Source organism: Geospiza fortis, unplaced genomic scaffold (assembly GCF_000277835.1).
Source record: "Geospiza fortis unplaced genomic scaffold, GeoFor_1.0 scaffold190, whole genome shotgun sequence".
Lineage (NCBI taxonomy): Eukaryota > Metazoa > Chordata > Aves > Passeriformes > Thraupidae > Geospiza > Geospiza fortis.
In genome coordinates, this window is record NW_005054328.1 from 6,309,482 (window position 1) to 6,324,744 (window position 15,263).

The following is a 15,263-nucleotide window of genomic DNA, read 5'->3' on the forward strand; positions in this document are numbered from 1 at the left end:
TTCTCCTCTTTCAAAATATGAACACATCTGCCTTCCTCTTTAGCCACTGGTTTCTGTTTCTGCTAAAGTCAGTAGTTTTTTAGTGCTTCATATTTTTTCTTTATGGAAATTTTTTTCTCCACCAACACACCAATCACTTATTTTTTGGTCTTTTATGACTAACCTTCTTAAAGATCCTCTCAAAATCTTTTGTCTCATGTTTGGGTATTTTTTCTAACTCTTTTTGACAGCTTCTAATTTTTCAGCGTTATCTGTTCAACCAAGAACCATACATGCCCTATGACACTGATGTCTGTGTTCACCTGCTTGCTATGCCTCCATCCAAAATCATTTGCAGAGTCACATCTTTATTAAACACAGCTTGTCATTCAGTAGATACAAACTGCACTCCTTGTTCCTGAACCAACTTGTCATTTGACACTGGTAAATCACACAGGATAAGAGTTGTTCCTGCGTCCTCCTAATTCATTTGTATGCTTCTCCCAACTTCATCCATTTCTTCATCCATCATCATGCCCTCCACCCATTTTGTCTTCACCAGGAGCACTTCACTATGCAGAGAACTGAACATCTGTTGACCTGATGTACAAAGGTGCTAGTAAGAACACAACCCTGAATCCTCTTCCATTTGCAGGGGATACCTGTTGTCTGCATTTTACATTAAACAGCAGTCTGTGCTCTTATTTTATGATAAAATATTTATTTTATGATAAATGATCATATTTATGATCATATTTATGACATTCTGATAATACTTATGACATATTTATGATAATATTTATTTTTTTATAAAATCAGAGCACAGACTGCTGTTTCACCATTCACAGCCCTTTAGCAGTGAGGCCGCACAAGGGAAGGTTCCTGATTCCCTTCATGCTATGCTCTATGAATCTCTCATGTTTCTACACAGATTAGTAGCACTTGAGTAGAAAGGGTGGAGTGTGGGATGCAGGAAGAAATCTTGTGTGTTAATCCATAGCCTGGTAGATGAGGTGCTTTCCTGAGAGACCTGTGTCTTTCTTTTGTCCTGCTGAGAAAATGGATTTGGCCTTTAGTCACTGCACAGTTGAACAACATAGGAGGTTAGTTTATAAAAGACAATCCATTAAATTGCATACAAAAATTCTTTTGGGTGCTTTGTAATCACCTCTTCTCATTGCTGGAGACCTCTTTTCCTCCCTTGCCCCCTAACTCATCTAAAATATCTCACAATGCATGCATCTGGGGGAGCTCTCTTCTGCCTCTGCCTAGGGCTACTATGGGTTCTTCATACCGTATTTTGTTCTAAAGAGTGTGAAATTTATATTCAACATTCTAAATAAGGAAAACCCCAACTTTTTTTACAAAGTTTGAGTTCCATCTCTCCCTCTCTCTCTCTCTTTCCTTCTCCCTCTATGACAAATAAAATGAATAAATGTCCATGTCTGTGGTTCCCCCAGTCTTTCTTTGTTTTTTCTTCTCTTTTTGTTCAAGAATTTTTAACTGGAGAGGGGACAGAGTGGCAAAAGAAAGCTCAGAGACAACTAAAGTTTAAAACATTGCAAACTTAGTTTCTCATTTTCATAGGTTTTCTTGATGATGGTTTTCATACAGCACATCACAGCAGGGCTGTGTTGAGGCATCACTTACAGCAGCACTATGCCACCAGCTTTGGAGGGTTTTATTTATAACTTTTAATCCTTGTGATAAAACTTCCTTGCAAATCCTGGAAAGGTCTTCCACATCCTTCAGAGATGTCTTAAAATTTCAGCTTGTCTTTGGCAAGACTGGTTCATCAAGTGAGATGTCAGACCTTAGCAGGGAAAGAACCATATCTGTCTGTCTCTGGCAGACTGATTCAGTGTTGCTTGAAATGCAAACTGTGTTGCTAGACTTCTCCAATATGAATGAAAAAATATTAAATAGGAAGTAAAATTTAAGAATCAGAACAGTATAGAATCTTCCTTTCAAATGTCACTTGTAAATACTAGTGTAATTCCCCTAACCTTGCTGGCTACAAAGTATATTTCCTTCCTTCCTTCCTTCCTTCCTTCCTTCCTTCCTTCCTTCCTTCCTTCCTTCCTTCCTTCCGCCACTTCCTTCCGCCACTTCCTTCCGCCACTTCCTTCCGCCACTTCCTTCCGCCACTTCCTTCCGCCACTTCCTTCCGCCACTTCCTTCCGCCACTTCCTTCCTTCCGCCACTTCCTTCCGCCACTTCCTTCCGCCACTTCCTTCCTTCCTTCCTTCCTTCCTTTTGTCTTTCTTCCCTCCTTCCTCACTTCATCCCTTCCTGAACTCCTGTATTCCTCCCTCTCTCCCTCCCTTGTTCCTTTCCAGAACTGTTGACTTTGAATGAAAAGGGACAGTTTTTAAAATTGGCTTAGGGAAAAGGACAAAGTCATGCCACGTCTTTGTTTCAGTTCTGAGGATTCCAGGATAAAAAAAAAAATTAGTTTCTAAAAGCACAGAATTAGCTCAGAAGTTGGGGTCAGTTTTCATAGATATCAGTGAAAAGTTGGGCCATGATGACTTTAACTGCTCTGTAACAATAATCTCAAAGAAATAACCAAAGTCTAACTCTTTGCTTTGAAAACCATAGCCGAGCCTCTGGGTGGTGCTTTGGGAGCTGCCTGCCTCTGCATGCTGGCAGCATGGGTGCTGATGGAGGGCTCAGGTCAAGCTAGCAGGAACCAGGCAGCTTCTGCCGCTCCTGTGGGATCTGCAAATCCTCCTGGCTGCTGTTCACCCTCAGGCCAGTGATGGACTTCAGTCAAAATGAAAAGGAAGGGGCGTGTTCCCTTCAAAGGGTCAGCATCAATGCAGGGAGGCCCTTAAGTTGGAGGCTGCTGAGCCCCCATAGCCCATGGAGGCAAAACCTTGTTGTTAATAAGGTCTGAGTCCAAAGTATTTCCTGATAACAAGGAAGGTACCGGAAGGTTGTGCTGAGCTCTGTAAGGACCCTGGCTGCAGAGAGAGGAGTAGGGTAGGATCAGTGCCAGCCTATGTCTGGGCACATTCCTGCCTGCGCCAAGCCTGTGCCAAACAGTGGGTGGCAGCTTGGGGTCTGTAATCCACTCAGTTGCCTTTCAAATTCCTTTTGCCTGGCAAATAAACTGCATTGGCACTAACTCACACCCAGTTGTTCTCCATATGCTGCTCTTACTGCTGAGCTTTGCAGGCCACAGCTACAGACGCCCCTTCTTGGGCTCTTCACCCTCTGCTAAGTATGAGCCTGGGGATGGCATAGGTTTCCTTGCACTGCTCTTTGGGCTCATTTGTGCCAGCCCCTCCTCTCAGGAGTTCCTACTGCCAGTCAGATCACCATCTTGTACCCCAGATGATGTCTTCCTGAAGCAGGGCATGTTGAGAGCTTCAAGTAACCAAAAGCCTTGGTGAGCTGGTGGGTACAGAGGAGTGTGGGGTGAATTCATGAAGTATTCTTCCGGCTTCTCATGGTCAACTCATGGGAATTCCTGCATTCAGAAAATGGCAGTTGTGTTGCAGGAACACCAGTGAGCTCCATGATTTAAATTCTGGTAGGATGAACACTTGTCAAATAGCTCACACTAATCAATAAATGTCATCTAATAACAAAAGAATCTGTAATCAGTTATGACCTCCATCCATTCTCCTTGGATTTACAAAAAACCTGTGGGATCAGCAGCTGGGCTCGTTAAGTTTCTTGTGCACTACAGCTCTGAAATTCTTGTCTTACCTCTGCATGCCAAGGAAATGATTTTTTTTTTTAATTTCAGAGTAGGTCACTCCACGTATGCCTAGCAACAAAAATTATGCCAATAGAGTCATATGGCAGGAAATATAATGTTAACTTGGTCCTGGCTGTGCTTTTTATCCTTAACAAGAGAAAATCAGGAAATAAGGAGAGTGTTGGATTCAATTTGGAATTTCCTGGCCTCTTGCTGTTTGTTGTCTTGAAGATAACACTATCTAAACATCCATGGTCTTAAAAATTTAATTTCCTTTCTCTATTTCCTAGTTTGCATTGCTCAGGCTTTCAGGCTTCTATTGTGGCTCCTCTTGAGGAAGAGACTTTTTATAATTCTGAGTGTGTTTTCACACAGCATTTACATTTCTCTTGCTCTATTCCCACTTTTATCCTAAGTGAAAGCTCCCCATTCCCGCACATTTAGTCAGCCTGTGGTGCTAGAGGCTAGGCACAGAAAGGAGACTTTGTTGATACTGCCAGAGCTTTTGTATTTTAGTTTTCATTCATCTTTTTTGTGCCAACAGAGATGGCTATTACCCAACAGGACATGTCATCAGACCTTACATGGGGCGTCTTTGATCTCAGTGCCCAGTATGCTCTGCAAGAGCAAGGAATTCTCATTCTAGAGGCCAAAAATAAACTCCATTTTGTCATTACACCTGGACACCAACAGGGACAAGCAGAGATGCTTTCCTGTGATGTGACTGAACTCAGCCATGTGAGCTGCTGCCACCACAGTGGAGGCAGGGTGTCCTGTCAGGATTTTGTGTCCTTGCTACTCTTCCTGTCTGGGAGCTGGTGGTCATACATGGGCCAGGGAACTCACTTCCCTCCGTGAATTCTCTGCCAAGAAACATCAGCAAATTCAGAGGTATTCTGGCAAGGGATAGCCCCATTCAGACCTCTTTGAAGGTTCAGAGATTCCTCTTGCTTGGTTAAAATACAGGATCCACACATTCATTTTAATGATGCTAAAAGGGCATGACCTATTCTTTTAGTATGGTCTGGAAAGTGGCACTCTGCAGGCAAGGAAATAAAGCCATGTTTTCATAACAGAGAGTCTTTTGCTGAGTCTATGCACTGGGTAGATTATGCACACTGCTTCCCACTTCAAATCTAAAACAAATTCAAGTAAATGGCTTGGTATATGTGGAAATTAATTTTTAATAATGTGTAGGTATTTTTGTTTATTATTTATGTGCATATAATTCCAGTAGCAATTAACATCTTAATGAGATCTTTGTATGGAATATTTTTTTTAATGAAAACACGATTGTGAATATGATTTGCTGCTCCTAGCAAACCAAGCATAATTAGATCCAGTTTAATAATGTGGAAACTATTAACATATGAAAAATGTACTCTGAAAACATTCCTGTAATGACACAGGTTCATCAGAAGAAGCTGAACTTGCTTTTCCCAAGGTCCGGCAACACAGATGAGGCTGAGATGCTGTTGCAGTTACACCACACGGATCCCACTGCTGAGATTCTCAGGCGTTTGTTTGCAGAAAGCCTGTGAACTGTGAACCTTTGTTTACTTTTTCTCACCAGGGGATTTTACTCCTTAAGGGATGAAGCCTCTTTCAACTTTAGATTTCAGGAAACTCAAACCTCAATGAGAAATTAAGGTCTTGTTTGGTTTGGGGATTTTGCCATATTATACCACTGGTGACAGCCACTGATGGAGCTTTGTCAGCACTGTCCCCAAGTGCCCACAGGCAAAGCTGCTATTTGCACTGGTGGAGATTAGCTGGCCACCAAACAGCAGTAAATTGCACAAATGCAAATCAGAGCTGCTGTGCCTTGCTGACATATGTCCCTCCCCATAGCAGGGGGCTCGACTAGAGGACCTTTAAGGTCCATTCCAGCCCAAATTATTCTATGATTCTGTGACTTGCATAAAGGGTTTTGCAAATGTCAATATCTTAGCTTTGCAAGTGGAGCGTTTTTACAGGGCAGCTAAAGGCTAGTGGCTAGCATGAGTTTGGATGTGACATATCACACCTCAAGCAAAGCATGGAGAGAACAGTCAAGCTGTGAAATGTGCTTCAGGGTGGCTTGACTCACACATGGGCCAGGTGACTCTCAGCCCATAACCTCTCCTCCTAGAGTACACAGAAGTCTCTTCAAAACTTCTGGTGAGCCCAAGATCTGAGCTCATACTTTAAAAAATTTTCTGGGCAGGTTTTTGTTTGATTTCTTTTCTCTTTTTTTCTTGAACATGAAATAATCCTCCTGTTCTGCTCAAACTCACACTGGAAGGACCAGGAAAGGACTGAGGTGGAAATTCTCTCTGGATGCCTAAGGGGCTTAGAGGCCACAAAGAGTATTTTTAGCACACTTTGGCCAAGGTTAAATCCAGATTGGCTTTCCCTTGTTGAGACCTATTCTGCCATGGCCTCACAATTATTTATACATCAGGACTCACATTTTCCAGTGTGGCTGTGTACAGCCATTTTTACACACCTAATTAAGCCCAGAAATGCATGTTTAGTGTTCTAACGATGACAGAACCACCCAATAATGTTTAGCACTTATGTACATATGAAATGGTGCATGCAACATCAAAGCTGTGTACACACATTAAATAATTCATCTTCATAATAACTGCTGGGGGCAGGGGGGAGAGGCATTAGCTACAAAGCTCACCCCCCTTGTTGCAGCAAGTCATTGGCAGAGTCAGGGTTAAGCACTGAGAGGATCTGGTACTGAGCTTTATGCTTCATCTATTAGCCCTCGCTTCTCCCCAGTTCATATGTTATTTGGAAGGTTTCCTACTGTAAGCCATTCTCCAGTGGGAAGCAGCTATGAGTCCATATGAACAGAATATTCCTTAAAAATAAACCAGCGATGCCCAGGTTGGAGTGGCTGGTGCTGTCGAGGAGATACACAGATATAAGTGATGTTGCCTGAGCTGCTCATGACACAAACACCCACGAACGTGTTGTGACGCCGGGAGGCCACGCACCCACACGCTCCAGTGGTGGGCAGGAGCATCCGGGTGTCACAGTACTGGGAGCGTGGTGCAGAGGAGGGCTGAGTGCTGGGAGATGGAGAAAAGCCCAAAACAAGATGAGTGTGGCAGCTGTGTCAATGGCTTTGTGCTCTGCTGTGCTCATGACCAAAGCATACAGCCCTACCTTGGTCACCCTCCTACTCACTGTCGTGATCAAATTCAATCAGCTATTACCAGAAATTACATAAAAAATGACCCTAAAATCCCTTCCAAAACATGAGGGGTTTGAGATTAGCGGGCGCTCCCTTCCCCCTCCCTCAGCATTTAACCAAAGTGAGCGAAAGAAGCACCACAGGAAAATTGAATTTCTCTGCAGACATCCAGTAGCTTTATGATCAGGATGCATTCTCTTGCATGATATTATTTGCACGGTTCAGCTGTGTGTCACATGCGTTGGCTTTTGTTTGTCTCTTCCCGTGAGCAGTGAGGTGTACGACACCTCTGAAAAAGCCCATCTGCAGAAGGCAGCTTTCTGAGGCTGGTAGAGACGGTAGCCAATGCTCTGGGAAAGAGCCAGCTCAGATGCAATAATAATGTGATGTTTCACTGGCTGAGGGCAGCAGCTCCTGCTATTCTGCTGACGATTGGCAGGTATATGGCTCTACACATTGTGCATTCCTGACAGACATGGTGATTTTTCCAAGAAGCCTTTGGACTTCAAATATTATAAATGTTTTTTTGTCTTATTTTAATCTAGGTTGCCATTTGGTGTCGTTATCTTTGTGCTCAATGCAAGTTTACTTGTGAAGTTTATATTGCTGTTTTGGGATGATAGCACTGAGTCCACAAATTCTTTTAAAAGCTACTTCATCTTCAAAGAAAACACTCCAGAAATCCTGTACATATTCCATAGCTTTGTACAACACATGAGAGGCTCTGGAGAGACCTAAATAATAGGGACCATTTTCTCTCTAGATGTGTTTGGACATTCGTTTATAGAGCATGTGGAAATATATTCCATTTTCAAACAGATACACCCTCCTCCTGTAACATGAGTCAAGAGGAGAAAGCCCACACAGTTGTTTTGGTTACTTAGGAACTTCCATGCCTGATTAATCAGTTTCTCTCCTCTGCTTCGAGGAACCTAATTGAACTTGTCATTTTATTCCTCTGAAATGTACTCGAAGATTCAAAAAATTCTGGCATTTCTAATATTTATTTTCCACACTTCAGTTGCCAAATGTACCTCCCTCAGGGATATTACAGACTGGCTTCCATAGTAGCTGAGATGATCCTGTACATTTTCTGGTCCTTGCCTATGGGGAATGGAGCCTCTTCTTCTCTTTTGGTGCAGTTTGGCAGAAATGGAGCCCATTCCTATACCAAGGTGCTTTCTGTACCAGCAGTGCATCTCCTTCTCTTGCTCCCACAATATCTTTTCCCTCCAGCATCTTCCAATTACAGTATTCCTTCCATTACCATTAAATTTAATATAATCCATCAAATAGTCCCAGAGGGGATATCTTTCACTTTGGATTTATCTGCTAATAGACACATGGTAGCAGATGATCTCTCTTCTCGCCTTTTTTTCTGTGAGATTATTAATTACTAACGCAATTTTATCACAGAAACCTGGCAGTCTCCAAACATAGTCTCATATCTTCCTATTTCATTTGAATTTCACCACTGTAAATTACTACCTCACAGTCCTGGTTTCTATAGGTGTCATTGCATTCCAGCATAATTCTTAAAAAAAAATAGAAATAAATTATGTTATTGGTGTGTTCTTCATCCTTGGCTCCCCATTCATTGTTTGATCTATTCTCTTTGGTGCATTTATACACTCATTTTTCACCAATTTATAAGTGTTGCAGTTGGAGACTTGGATCAAATTCTCAGCTATAGGCACAGGGCTCCCATCTAGATGAATAGCTTCTTAGGTTTAAGGCCAGAAAGAAACATTAAAGCATCTGTTCTTATTTCCTGTATATCACAGGCCATTGCATCTCACACAATTACCCATGTATTGAGCCTAATAGCGTCTTTGGCTAAAGTACATCTTCCAAAAAGGCATCCAGCCATGATTTGAAACTCTCCAGAGATAGGAATCCATAGCTTCCCTTGAGGATTTGTTCCAGTGGTTAATTAACCCCACTCTTAAAAATATATGGCTTATTTCCCATTTTAATTTGCCTGGCTTCAGCTTCCAGTCATTGGTTTTTGCTATACACGTTGCTGCTGGTTTAAGGGCCTTATAGTAGCTAGTAATTCCAGCTAGTAATACCTTTCAGTCTTCTCTTTGATAAACCCACAAATGTTACATGCTAGGTATCTATAGAAAAATAGATTCTCAAGGCATTAAATAATTTCTATGGCTTTTTTGGAAACTTTTAAATAGCATTCATACGTCTGGTCATGATCTGCAGGAGGAAACCCTGCTGTCTTCTCCTCAGTCCAGGAGCCATCAAGACATGGTCATGCATAAACATACACTTGGGGCCGGTTCTGGGAGGTGAGTCTCATCCTTCCCAGGACAAGGAGGCTCTGGACAGTAACACAATCTTTATCCAGATGCATATCCTCCTTCCTGCCCTCCCAGCCCATCACGAGATTGGAAAGAAGGGCCACACTGCTTCATGGTCCCTTGGCTGAGGTGGCAGGCATCCATTATGGAGAACCTCTTTTGGTTTTTTGTGTTGCATTTTTCTCCACCAAGAACTGGCAACATCTCTGCAAATAATGGCAGTTCCAAAGAAGCTTTTGAGTAGCCATTCCCAGCTGGTGCTTGGGCAAGGCAGAAGCAGCTACTGAGCAAGTGTACTGATGTACCTAGCCTGCCCAGGCCTAATGTTTATTTTTATTAGTGACAAGTTGCTGTGAGTGTCTCTGAATGTCTCTTCTAGATAATGAAAGCTTTGCTTCAAAAAACAAGCGGCAAATAGCTTTAAGGAAGTTTTATGACCAAACTGGGAAGTGCTGTTGGTTTTGCAGCTTGTGGACCCCAAGGAGAAGCGAGAGCTTGAAGCACTTTGCATCAAGCTCAGGCTGCCTCAGTTCCATCTGTGTTTAATTAAATCCTGGACAGCCAGTGATACCCATCATCGCGCCTGCTGCAGAGCGCAGTGCAGCTGCTGCAAGAGGTGAGACCTGCCTGCAGCCTAAGACAAAGGGTGGGTGACTGAGGCAGCTGTCCCTTGTCCACCTATTCAGCCCAGGACCAGGGTGCCACCTCAGAGCTCCTATTTAGGTGCACATAAGCCTTTGTGCTCCATAATGGAGGTATTAATGGTGGTTGCTAAAGATTTTAAGTGTCTTTAGAAATTAGATGCTGTCAAAGCATGCTGAATTAATGAGGCTTAGGATGGCTGGCATATGGTGGGGTTTAGATCTGCTTGTGGCTCATGGCAGCACAGGACAAGGAAAGCATCATGCTGAGTTGCCTGTGCAGGGATGCACAGCTCCAGCCCTGTGCCTGAACCTGCTGTACAGTGTTTCATGGCATCATCTTCTAGCATGCATGCAGGGATAGTGACTGGCCACTGCTTTTCCACCTGTGCTGAGAAAGTGCTTTGACTCTGCTCTTTCAGCTTCATTAGCAGGCTCCATGTATGCATCCCCAGCCAGGAAATCAAAGGCAGTAAATAAATTCAGATTTTCAAAACAAAGATCCTGTGAGGAGCGCTGGAAAAGGTTTTTTGCAGGCTGCTGAAGACAGTAGGGAAGGAAGAGGAGATGCTTAGCGCTGTGCAAGACTCTGATCTGAGGCTGATGACAAGCCATCAGCCTCAAGGTTTGTTTTTAATCTTGTAGCCACACTACAAGGTTTGATATTCCAGTTCCATGACCAACTCTCCCCTAGATCCCTGAGCTCACGGATATATTAGAAATGCCTGTGCTAAGTGATACTCCTTAGATTTTGCTCTTCTGCAGATGCCGTAGCCATGCTGTAAGAGTCTCCCTTTGGGTGTGTGGAGGGGGGAAGATGAGGCAGGGAAGAAGCTTTTTATGATGTTGAAACACTTTGTTTTTCAGGGAGGGGGGATAGCTATTTATTTATTTTTGATGGAGCCAGGACAAACCATTTGTTTGATGGATTAGGCAGTTTTAATATGTCAGGTTGCCTAGGGTACAGGCCAGGCAGGTTAGCTGAAGCAATTGTCTCTATACAAATGGAAAGAATAATGTCCTGAAAAGGCAGCATTAAGGGTTCTGCTCTCTCATCTGCAGACTATTCCACAATACTTACCCTTTAAATCCCAGTCGAGCCTCTTAAGGAGACCTGAGTTAGCAGTGAGAAGTAAAGGCTTTTGTGGTCTTTTAGCTGCAGACTAAATACTGCTTTAATAATGCAATGCTGCTTTTTTCCCCATAGGAATTATCTGATAGAGGCTGGTAGTTTTGGTGGGGTTTTTTGGTTTATTTTTTTAGTTTCTTTGCCTTGTTTTGCTTTGGTTTGGTTTTTGTTGGGATTTGTTTTGGTGCTGTTGCAAATACCTCAAGCCTTTATTATCATGAGTTGTCAGGTGCAACCAATATGAGTAAAACCAGACCATTAGCGCAGTGACTTGCAAAAGGAGAATATTATGAGTCTAATCCTCTTTGGCCAGAAAGCTTACAAATTACTGGCAATGTCTGGATCAGTTTAGGTTAGGGTGGCTCACGGGAACACAAGGTACACGTCAGTGTGAGGAGAGGCACAGTCTGGACTGCCAGGGATGATGATGGCTACCAGCTTCCCATGTGAGTCTCTGTGCCCTGGGGAAAATTTGGGGTACTTTGCCTTCCTCTGAAAGGATATGGTTGCAATTACTTTTGGGTGGTCAACATATCCACAGTTCAGCAGTGTGGCTGACTCATGCATGTTTTGCCTCTATTGCTCTGCTTGTGAATGTGGAAGAGCTCTTCCAATTTACAGCTGCTACCCCTCCTGATTTATTTACCAACTCAGCCTTTAGAGAAGATTGATTTTTTGATACAGAACTAGGCAGTTTCTTCTTTTTTTAACAATACAGGCCTGTGTAATCAAAGTTTGACTTGTTTTTTTTTAAGAGTGAACATTTCCCAAGTGCTCATGTCATTGATAGGGATTCAAGTAAATTTGAGAAATGAAAAGGCACCAAGTGCTCATGCTGCTGAAAAGGTTGTGGTGTTTGTCATGCCTGAGAGCTGCAGATGCACCTGAAATGTAGTTCGCTTCCACAGCTACCCTCCAATTGGCCAGCAAAGCATCTCCGTGTCTCTCTGCAGTGATGAGAAACACACTGCTTCAGTTCCCAGTAACTTACAGCTTTGATTCCCCATAGTGAGAGCACAGAACAAGTACAGCAGTACACAGAGGGACTCCCTGGAGCAGGCAGCAAGAGGAGTCTGCCCCAGCAGTGGTGGCCACTTGTGCCAAGGGGCACTCACCCCGTGACCCAAGGGCTGCTGCAGCACAACCACGCTGCCCTGCCTGCCCCAGGATGTTGTGCTCAGTGAGAAAAGGCATTCCCCAGCCATGCCCAGAGCAAGGGGAGCCCATCAGCCATGTGGCTCGGGGCTGCACTTGCCCGTTCTGCCCATTCCTCTGGTGGGAACTTTGCCTCCGAAGGACACAGATGCAGTCCCTGCAGTTTTGGTGCTTCAACGGGCTCTGAAACTCAAGTTTCCCTCAGAGCTCCTGTTTGGAAGTGCAGAACACTTTTAGATTGTTCTGATAATGAAAAACAAGACCCTGAAGGTCCCATTGCATGCTTGGCACAGCAGGAACCAGGTTTGATGGAGCTATTGAGTTGCCTGTGTGACAAATTCTGCCCCAGTTTCCAGCTCTGAAACCCAGGTCATGTAGTCAGGACATGATCTGGCAGGCATAGTATGCCCAAAAGAGAATTTTTTTTTTAGCTGGATCAGTTCAGCTGGATCTGACTCACCAGGCAGGCATGCAAGCACTTCTGTTGGCGCTGTGGAGGTGGCAGCACAGAGAGAAGGAACAAACTGCCAGAGGGCATGGGACCACAGAAAATGTACATCAGCCCATGTTCTCATACCTTGCCATTGTTCACTTTTTTGGGAAAAATATTTTCCTATTCATTCCCACCTCCACATTGCTCTCTAGAAGGCAAGTGACATATTCCTTTTTGAGATGGCAGTCTACACTTTCCTGGTCAGCAAAAGGGTTTAGGGGCCAGCTGATGCAGCAGCTAAGATTAGATCTCAAATAACTATTTAAAAACCTTGTGTAATCAGCAAGAAAGGGCAAAGAGCTAAAGCATGAACATAGGGCAGCACTGAATGCCCCCCTGTCCTTTCTTATAACAGCCAGTAGCTTCATCATGTCTGCAACAATAAAACAAAGCATTTGCAGGGTCCAGTGTTATTTTGAATGAGTTTTAAAAGAAACAAAATTATGGACTTCAAATCAGGGCCAAATGTTATGGATGAGAGAACCCAACAGTTCTCAGTTTATATATCTGTTTAGGAGGTCAGCTGTTGGTTCTTGTATCTGCCTTTCTAGCACCAGATGCAACCACTTGCATTGGCATTGAGACAACTCAGCCTTTAACTAAGCTAAAGTAGATCCTCAGCTTTCCCAGGAGAAAATTAGATTAAATGTTTACCTGCATATATCATTTCCATGGAAAAGTATTTAGGCTAAATGACCAATTTATTGGTGGACATTGTGGCCTTCTTTGAGTCTTTAATGACACTGCTGTTAAGCTAGTCTTCCTGCGATCTATCTGTTAAGAAGAGTAGATGTGTAGCTTTTTATTGTATACACACATCCACATTTCAGTCAGCTTCAGGATCCTGAGTGAGGAACTCCAAAGGTGAAAGTGGAAGCTTTTCTCAAACACCAACTTGAGGTCTAAGGTCCAATTTTCAGGCGAGGCACAATTCACACTCAGCACAGGCAGGAAGCAGCCAGGTCCCTTTCCAGGTGCCTTGCCAGGGCACTAATCCTGGGGTACAACAATTTCCACTGGGCTCCCTGCCAAGGAACCCAGCAACTGCTGCCACCGAGGGAGTAAAGCAGGAGTTGAATAAGGAGCTTTCCTCCCCCTGTGACGGTGTCCCCCCAGCATCTCCCAAGTTGTAAGGGGCTGCAGCCCAGAAGGCTTTGCTCTTTTTAATCAACTCCTCGGCTAGCTATGAAGTAGCAAATCCTCTCTCTCTACCTCCTTGTCCAGATCAGCGTTTTGCATTCCCTGGGTGCCCTGAACATGCTGCAGCAGGCAGTTCAGCAACACCAGTGGCCACATGCAGAGAGATTGTCTCTCCTTCTGCCAGAGCTATCGGGTTTTGCAAGTGCCATAATAAGAACAAATAAAACCCCTCAAATAAATGGGAAAAGATAAGGAGGCAGATAGCTGTAATTTTCATGACTGATAGTATTACTCAATTTAGACATTAACATTCTAGCTAAAGCTTTAAACCTTGGGTTTAGTGAGCATGCCTGTTACTAATTTTGCCTACTCAGACTGCACTGGTAGCAGGTAGGTGTATAATTTTAAAATGACTTTGAACTATACTGCAAGTTAAGCACTGCAGAGACAATGATTATAATTTTTTTTCCTCCAGGCAGCTGATGAAAGGTCTTACAGGATTTATTACTACCCTTCTGAAGGTTTGGGAGGAGTGTTTACTGGATGGATCCATAGCCTGTTTAACTTCCCATATTCCTCTATTAAAATGATACCCTTAATCCTTGTTCCACAACTAAGAAATGACACACAGCAGATGCCCATCTCTGATTCATTACAGTGCAAAGTCTTAAATCCTTTCTCTTCAGAGTTTCAACCAGAGAACATTATTCTTCACCCCTCTTGATGTGGTTTCTGGTGTCATCCAGGTCACAGCAGCCACCTTTCTGCAGGGAACAGACAGCATGGGGAAGTCCCCAGAGACCCTCACAGCATTACACACACAGCAGCTCCAGAAACAGCCTGGCACAAACAAGGACCGAGGAGTTTCCAACTCCCTTTCCTTATCCCTCTCTTCATCTAGATGGAAAGTGGAGTATCTCTGTTGTGCTGAGCCCTGGAAGGACTTGCAATGAGTTCCATGTGGAAAAAGAAGAAATGGTTCACACAACAATGTTAGGACTTGATCCATCCAGATACAGCTTCAAATGGCAGGAGAGGCTTCCCTTTCACAGAAACAGTGGTTGTGACATTGCTTCCCATAATAATATGAATAAATATTATTAATATCACAAAAATAAAACAAAAAATAGGTAGAGATGCTATTTATTTTGGGGAAAGATTTTGAATGTGTGTGGCCTTTTTCACCATGCATACACAGGTGAGAAGGAAAGAAAGCAGCATCAAAACAGCACCAGCGCAAGCAGCCAGGAAGCAACTCTGTCAGCATTACTAAGAGCAGCTTCATTCATGATGTTATCCACCTCATCTGCACACATATAGATAAATAAATTTCTTCACTCACACGACAAGTCCATTGAACTCCTGCCAGACTTTACGACTCTGCATTGACCCACCAAAATTCAAAATAGATTTTCTTGGTGGTAAAAATCCCCAATGAATGTAGAGGCTGTTATTTATTCTGTCCCATCTTTGTTTTAATGTCAGTGAAAATGCAAATACACTGGAGTATAAAAT